Raw genomic sequence first — 8,027 nt, forward strand, 5'->3', positions numbered from 1 at the left:
CCGGTTTGATCACGAGCTGAAGACTTGACCTAGGTCACGGTGTTTAATGGTACTGGGTTTAACGCTGTCAAGTGTTGATAACTGTGTCCTTTGCTATTGTGGATGATGGTCTCTTGTGGAATCGTGATTGCAATAAGATATACACCACTTATGACTTGTCAATAGTCACTGTCATTTTTTTTCTTTGAATTTCCATATCTCATTCCTATTCCAAATGAATCCTCCTCTTAGTCCTAGTCGACGTATGTGGGTGAGCCAGAGGATAAGGGGATTGTCGCTCCTTCCAACGAACGCTCTTTCCACATTCATACTCAACACCGTAAGTAAACCGCCAGTAGAAAGATCAATTTAACAATCTTCAAACTGTCCATGTAGACGCTGTGATCTTTGTTCGTGCCGCGCCGCTTTCCTCCAATTCTGCTTCGCTGTTTCGCCGCCGCCCTGTCCTGCTTGGTTTTCCAATGAGCTGTGTTCTTGCGCCGCCGTCTCCCGCCGGGACTGCGGCTCAAGGTTGAATGTAAGAACTCAAGGCGAGACGACCAGTTGTACGTACGGACGCCGGTTTTATGGACTCGATCTTCGGATAGAGCCCCTACTCCCTTGGGATTCTGACCAGTAGTCTTGGGTCTGGTCCAGTACTCCGTCTCCACCCAGCCATCTAGACCAACAAACAAGAGCTATGTCACGCCATTGACACATAATTTAGAGCAGAATATATAAATCAAGTATAAAACTCATGAAATATGATTCAAAGTCTTTACATATGAGTTTAGATTTATAATCATAAGTCTCATATGATGCAGTTTGCTCGCGGATTAACAGGGAGTGTTAGCGAGGTGCTGGAACCTTAGGGGTATGTACGCCTTTTTTTTTTTCCCTTGAACCACCATGTAACCGGTATGGCGCCAACTCGAAACCGACTGCACCATTGTATCATGTCCGGCGGCTGCCTGACACGCAACTCGGTTCCCGCCCTTGAACTGGTGCATCGGACGACTATCCCCCAGCCGCCAACTCAAGGATTCGATATACCGCTCGCGCCTATTGATGACTGGGTATCAATGGGGCAATAGGAGTCTTCCCAACCTATCTTCTGCGATAAATGCAACCAATGGTTTCCGCAGATTGGTACCTTCGTTGAACACTGCCGGAATGGTCATCAGAATCTGCTCTACGCCATTCACCATCAACAAACAGAGATAGAATTCGTGTATTGGAACGGGCCCCGGTATGTTTGCGACTACCTCAGGTCCCATAAGAGATATCGGCACAAACTAAATCTGGAAGAACAGCAGTTGGAACATGCTGGAATAATAGATACCTATTCTGGTGGCGGAAGCGTGTTCAACCAGAGACGCTTACTGCACCGACATATGTTGCGATGTTGTCCCAAAGTAGTTAGAGGGAAGTAACTATTCAATCTGTTCGAAGGCTACTTCGTCTACCATATTGACCACTTGACGCCTGGGAGTGCAAGACTGTGATATTAGCGACATCGTCTCCTTCGCCCCTAGGCACAATCAAATATCCATCTTCGACTTCTTCCTCCTCCTCGTAGGTCTTTGGTCTGTCCTCTTCTTCCTTTACTCTCTTCTTTCTATTTGCTCCCTACATCAAAGTAATCTACGGTACTCACGATACCCTCACACACATGTGGCTGTGGATCCGTATTGATTAGGGCTAAGACAATGGAAGAAGGGTACTCAATATGTGATGAAAAGTCCAAGAGAATGGTCTGGTGGGCGCTCACTTTAAAGAAACCTGGACTCAGCTCCCACATTGTGATCACACTCTTGATCCAGCTTGGCCCAATCAAGTCTTTGAGTTCACACAATAAAAACTGAGAATGTCTTCAGCTTCAACACAAAGTGGTGTGGGAGCCGAGTGATGAAGTGTGAAGGCTGTTTTCTGAGTCTATGTGTCATCTGCAGTGCGCTCACTTCAAAGATGAAGTGTTTGTGGCAGCGGTGTGAACGTGACCATATAAGAACCAGCGTTTTAAGTGGGCGAGCTTGCAGAGGTAAATGCCCAAATTACATTCTCTTCTTTCATCGTTGGTCTCTTCGTCTCTTCTTCCTTTAGTCTCTTCTCCCTCTTCGGCCTCTAATCTACGGTACTCACAATACCCTCCCATACACATAGTGGCAGATATATGTTGATTAGGTCCAGGATAATAGAACAAGAGTATTTATTATGTGATAGATGGTCACAGAGATTCATCTAGCGTGCGCTCATTTTAGAGATGCATAGGTGGAACCTCGTCCAAAAACTTTATGTTTTTATTACCTTCTCACTACAGCCTTGCCAAGCAACTGCATGGGCTCAGACAAGACAAACAGAGAACAGTTCCAGCGAGTCCACATGAAAAAACAGCGGTATCATAAGGAGATTTCATCTCAAGGTGGTAGCCAAAAAGGGTAGGTCGAGAGTCTGTCACACGTTTTAATTGGACAATTTAAAGGTGGGCCTGGCCCCACTGTTAACCCGGTAGACGCAAAACCTCTGCGATTCGAATTCGTCCAAGTGCAAGAGCGCCATCGGGCGCTCTTGACCGGCCGAGCTCGAGCGTCAAAAAGCAAAACGCCACCGAAAATGACTTGGCATTTGGCCCACCCCGTTCACTTGCACCATTTTACCCACTGCGCGAGACAAGAAAAGTACTGCTCTTACTTTGCTCTATCTAGAAAACAAGTAATGAAATAGAAAGCTCGATAAAGTCTGCATTATTGACTATGTCGAGAGACCATCAGCTATAATAGCAAAGACGTGGTTATCGCTACGTGAGGGTAGTACTTGAGGGGGCCTATAGTCCGGCCTATTCCCGTGACTCGGTCTTCCGCAACTCCGTTATGCTCAGAAGACTAAGCACGGGGGGGCCGTTAACTAAGGAAAAGGCCGGTTAATTAGGGTAATAAGAAAGATACTTCTAATTACGTATATATTATATATAAAGAGAAGTCACTTAGTTATTGCGATTATCCCATATTCTATACTAATAATACTCCTAATATATTATTACCTTACCCATCATGAGGGCATTATAATAAACCTCTTCTAATTACCTTAACTTCACTTAACTATAATAATTATAATTCTTTATTAATCTAAGATATAAATATATTATTAAAAAGCCATGATTCTAGAGATTTTATTTATTAAAGGTAGATTAACCTAGAGACTAGCTTACCGCACTTCTACCGCTTTAACTCTAAGAACCTTAAAGAATATATCATCGCTATAATAGCTCTTATTAAGTTAAGGTTTTTCCCCTCTATCATAGCTATTACCTAGGCCTTTAAAGTCTTATATAAGAGACTTCTTTTAAAGGTAAGAGAAACAAATCTATATAGCTAAAATAATAGGAATAATACTCTTTTCTTACTAAAAGAGAAATAATTAATAATTATATAGTATTAGCAGTATATTACGCAGGGATATTATATATAATATTATACTCTTTATTAATATACTAATATAATCCTTAGGGCTACTAATAGGAAGGCTATAGCTTCGCGCTTCTAGGCTTACTATTTTATAAGATATTATTATTAGATCTTTTATAAAAGAAAGGCAATAACGAGAGATATATAGCATAAAGTAATAAAGGATTATACTTCTATTTAGAAGTAGTTTTTAAAGTAATATTATTTCTCCTATAGTAATATAAAAACTAAGAATATCTAGAATATTAATAAGATAAGGTTCTAAATTAGATATTTAAAAAATAATATCTTTATATAGACTTTTAATAAAATAAACTAACTAGTCTTAATTAATACCTATAAGACTATCTTTATTATAATTATTAAAGCTATATTAATAGCTAGGGCAATAATATTATTATTTATAATTATGCCTAGTATTTAAATCTTATCTAAGTAGGTTAATAATAACCTTAATAGCGAGGCTATTATTATAATATCTCTAAAGGGATATATTAATAATATTATCGCTTTAGAATAATTTAAATACTTTATTAGATATATAAAGCTATCTTAAAAATAATAAAAAAGGATTATCTTATTAAATAGTTATAAATCTTATTTTATAAAGGATCTTTTTATATAGTATAAGTCTTATAATATTACTTTTTTCCCCTTTCCTCTATATCTTATATATCTCCTTTAACCTCTTAATATTAATATATTTAGCTACTATAAATACTAGTATTAGGAGGTCCTAATAAGGGAGATTATAAACGATATAACTAACTTTAATAAAATAGACTTTCTATTTTATCTTTAAGAGATATAAAGGTATATAATAAAGAAGTTAATAATCCTCTTTTTATAATAAAAATATAGTCTTTTTCCTTATAATCTAGCTATTATCTTAGACTATATAATAAATCTATTATCGTCCTTAACTATAGAAATAGCTAAGACTTAACTTCTAGGTTATACCTCTTTTAGGTCTTCCTCTAATAATAACTCTAACTCTTATAATAAAAATAAGGAGGAAAATAATAATAATACCTTCTAAAATATATATCTAGATAAAGCTTATAATAAGGAGATTATAATAATACTCTTTATACCTCTAATAATTAACTAAGGCGCCCTAGAGACCCCCCCCCTTCTATATATATAGGATTTAATAATATAAGTATTATATAAAGCTTCGAATTAATATATTAATTATATCTAAGGTTATACTAATATTATCTATAGCATATATTAATAAAAAGGCAAGGAAAGCCTCTATAATACTAGTAATTAATAATATTATAGCGACTTAAGAGATATATTATCTTAAGGAAAAGAATCTTAATCATTGGGCTCGCGACTAGGGGATATTAATTATAGCTAATTATAATCTAATTCGCATAAGCGATACTAAGCTATATATCACTAAAGATAATTATAATTAATAATTATAATAAAAAAAAAGAAATAGCGGGTTAAGAAGAAAGCTATAAAAGATAAGCTAATATATATATAGAGGTGGGTTATAAGGGTGCGAGGAGTCATCCATAAGAGTATCTAAAAGCTAAGGGTTAAGAATATTTATCTAGCTTCCTCTTAGACTACTTAGAAAGGACTTAAAGGCTAGCTATAGAGAGAGTAGTAGACTAAGACTAATAGATATCTCTATCTCTCGTCCACGAAGTAAATAAGTAAGAAATACGCGCTATATCGCGAGATAAGAGAAGACTAGGGACTTCTTCCTTACTAGAAACCTCTTATCACAATGCCCCTCGACTATAACGGCGAGGTTATATAAGAAGCAGTGGATTTATTTACCGATAAGGAGCAGATATGGCACGAGGGAAAGAAGGTTCTATCTCTCGAGTCTAATAGGTTAGAAATTATCAATAACGAAGAAGAAATAAGCATAGACGATGACGATGATAATAACATACTTATTAGAGATATTATTAAAATCTATTAGATGCCTTTTTAGGTACCTAAAGAGGAGGAAAGCTCATAGGGGTTATCTAATAGTTTATTGATTTTTATCGCATATATGAATAGCTTTATTTTTAACTTATAGTAATATATGCTTTTAAATATAATAAAGTAACTTCTATTCCCACTATAATTAGCTATAAATATAAGTACCTTTTTTCCCTAATTAAGAGCCCCTTTTCTTAGTTAATAGCCCCCCCGTGCTTGGTCTTCCGAGCACAACGGAGTTGCGGAAGACCGAGTCACGGGAATAGGCCGGACTATAGGCCCCCTCAAGTAGGCCTAATCCCATATAACACTGTGGCCTAGATCAGTTGAGCTTTTTATGATTTTGGGCCGCTAGGCAGTGGGTGTGATGGTGGAGGCACTGTGGGCTCACCCTCAAGGTTGGGAATACTTACATCTCACTCACCTGGATTACTTGTCAGATTACCGTAATGGCGTAACAGACAGCAATCAGAAAATATCATCTCATTCCTGAGAACTTGACGATTCCAAGAGGAGCCATCAGTTATGAGTGAGGACTCAATGATGACCCCCCCCCCCCCCCCCCCCCAAAAAAAAAAAAAAAAAAAAAAAAATACGACATTGACTTTTAGATAATCTTGACTGGTGTATTACCGCTGTCATAGGTTTCCCCCACAGATACCTTTATGGTCTACACTGCCCTATATATTATTAGGTTCTTTGATATTGTGGCCCTTATGCGCATGAAGCTGCTGCTGTGAAGCTATCATAATGATGGCAACAAACCTGCCGACAAGTCCGACTCATTGAGGTTAAGATAGTAATGAGTCGGGCCCGCGCCATTCCATACGACCATCTCTGGAACCTCTCCCGGTAAGCTGCCTAGAAGACCGGCTTTGTAAGCCCTCGAACCGACCTCTAAACCTTCAACTGCTTCGGGGTTTTTTCCCTTGTAGTCTCGACTTCTCTAACCTCTTCTTCTTCTCCGCGGCCTTGGCTTCCGAGCCGACCAACAGACTCTTCTTTCACAAATTCGCCTAGCCATATCGATACAATGGGAAAGCACCTAGCTAGTACGCAAATACTAAAACTTGCGGTACCTCTACTCCTTATAATGGACCCTGCAGATTAGGGAAAGGGCCTGAAGAACTCCCAGTTTGTCTCCGAGTTGGCTATAATCCTAGCTTAGCACGTCCTTTTAAGCCTAAAAGTCAGCCAGAAGCGCTTCTTGTAAGACGTTAAAGATATTATGACCACCATCATCAGTTGAAGTTTGGCCCTTAATGGGAACCAAGAGATAATCACTATCATCATTGTGTTAAGCGATGACGCCATTGATGCGTCTGCTCAGTATTGACCACAGTACCCAGAGATCAGAATGCCCAAAGCGAGGCCAATAATAATAACCTAGCCTGGGGTCTTCTGTGTCAGTTATCCCATCAAGGGCCGGGCTTCAACGATATCAAAGAACACAACATGAACACTTCATAGCTTCATAGCCCAATGCCAACACAGTGGCCTCGAATGGACAGGTCTCGGTGCGCGCCACTCATGGTAAGCCGATCACCGTACACATGGATGCTATGGCTCTTTAACATTCAGGTAACAGCCATGTATAGTTATCCTCATCGTAATAGCCCAGGATAATTACTGGAGTCCTCTTTATTGCCCCAGACTGAGCTTCATACAACGAACCAGATTACAGGCAATCTAAGAGACCAAAAGTACGACCCGAAGTCCATCTATCGGCCTCCATAACAGACAGACAGCTGTGATTGCCATGGAACATTTTATAAGCAGACCCATCCGCCAGCAAGCTGCTCATTCTTCCGGTAGCAACTGCCCTGGCCGAATTCGGCATGATTAGCGCCAGTCACGTACCGCAGACATGTCAAAGAGCACGCACAGCTTGAGCGTATTTGAGGATGCATTGTGCGGCGTGGGCGAAGAACCTGACACCGTCATCTGACCGGCCTCGCTTTGCGTGATGTTGAGACTCTCGGCATGAAACTACTGTGTTACAAAACACGATTAATATTATTCCACCACCACGTAGATTCAAGATATTGAGCAGACTTGATGGTCCATCGGGCATATACTAACTGAGTTGATTCAATTTTCTTCCGTCAGAACGCGTCAGATTGAGAGCGAAGGCTTGGCGAAGAGCCTCAACGTATCGATGCAACTAGCAGGAGGAGCCAATAAAACTCTGGGAGAGTAAGGATACCCTCGCGCGCGGATATTCACCTTACCGCCGAGAGTCTCACCCCGCTCAAGGGGGTCTTGTGTAAGTTTAAATCAGGGATTTAGGGCGTAGCAAAAGCCTGAGCTCCCGTGTGATGGAGGATTGTGTCACCGTATCTACGAGATTAGCCCCGAGTATTGAAAGCTCAACATGGCCATGATGTTTCCTGCCGGAAATGGAGATCATCAAAATGGCATGGCTCGTGTATCTGTTCATGTCTGGTCCCTTAGTCATGAGAATAAATTCAGTGAGACTTAACAAGCGTCCCTTTGCCATCATTGCCAACATTCAGCTGAACATGGCATACACTCAACGATTCCCCTTCCTGCACGATTGACCACGTCGTAGGCTGTCCTGGTAAATAATTGCTTTGGCAAGGCTTGGTGCAAGTCGACTTCGGCCGGTTA

The sequence above is a fragment of the Fusarium keratoplasticum genome, chromosome 15 (genome assembly GCF_025433545.1).
Source record: "Fusarium keratoplasticum isolate Fu6.1 chromosome 15, whole genome shotgun sequence".
Taxonomy (NCBI): Eukaryota; Fungi; Ascomycota; class Sordariomycetes; order Hypocreales; family Nectriaceae; genus Fusarium; species Fusarium keratoplasticum.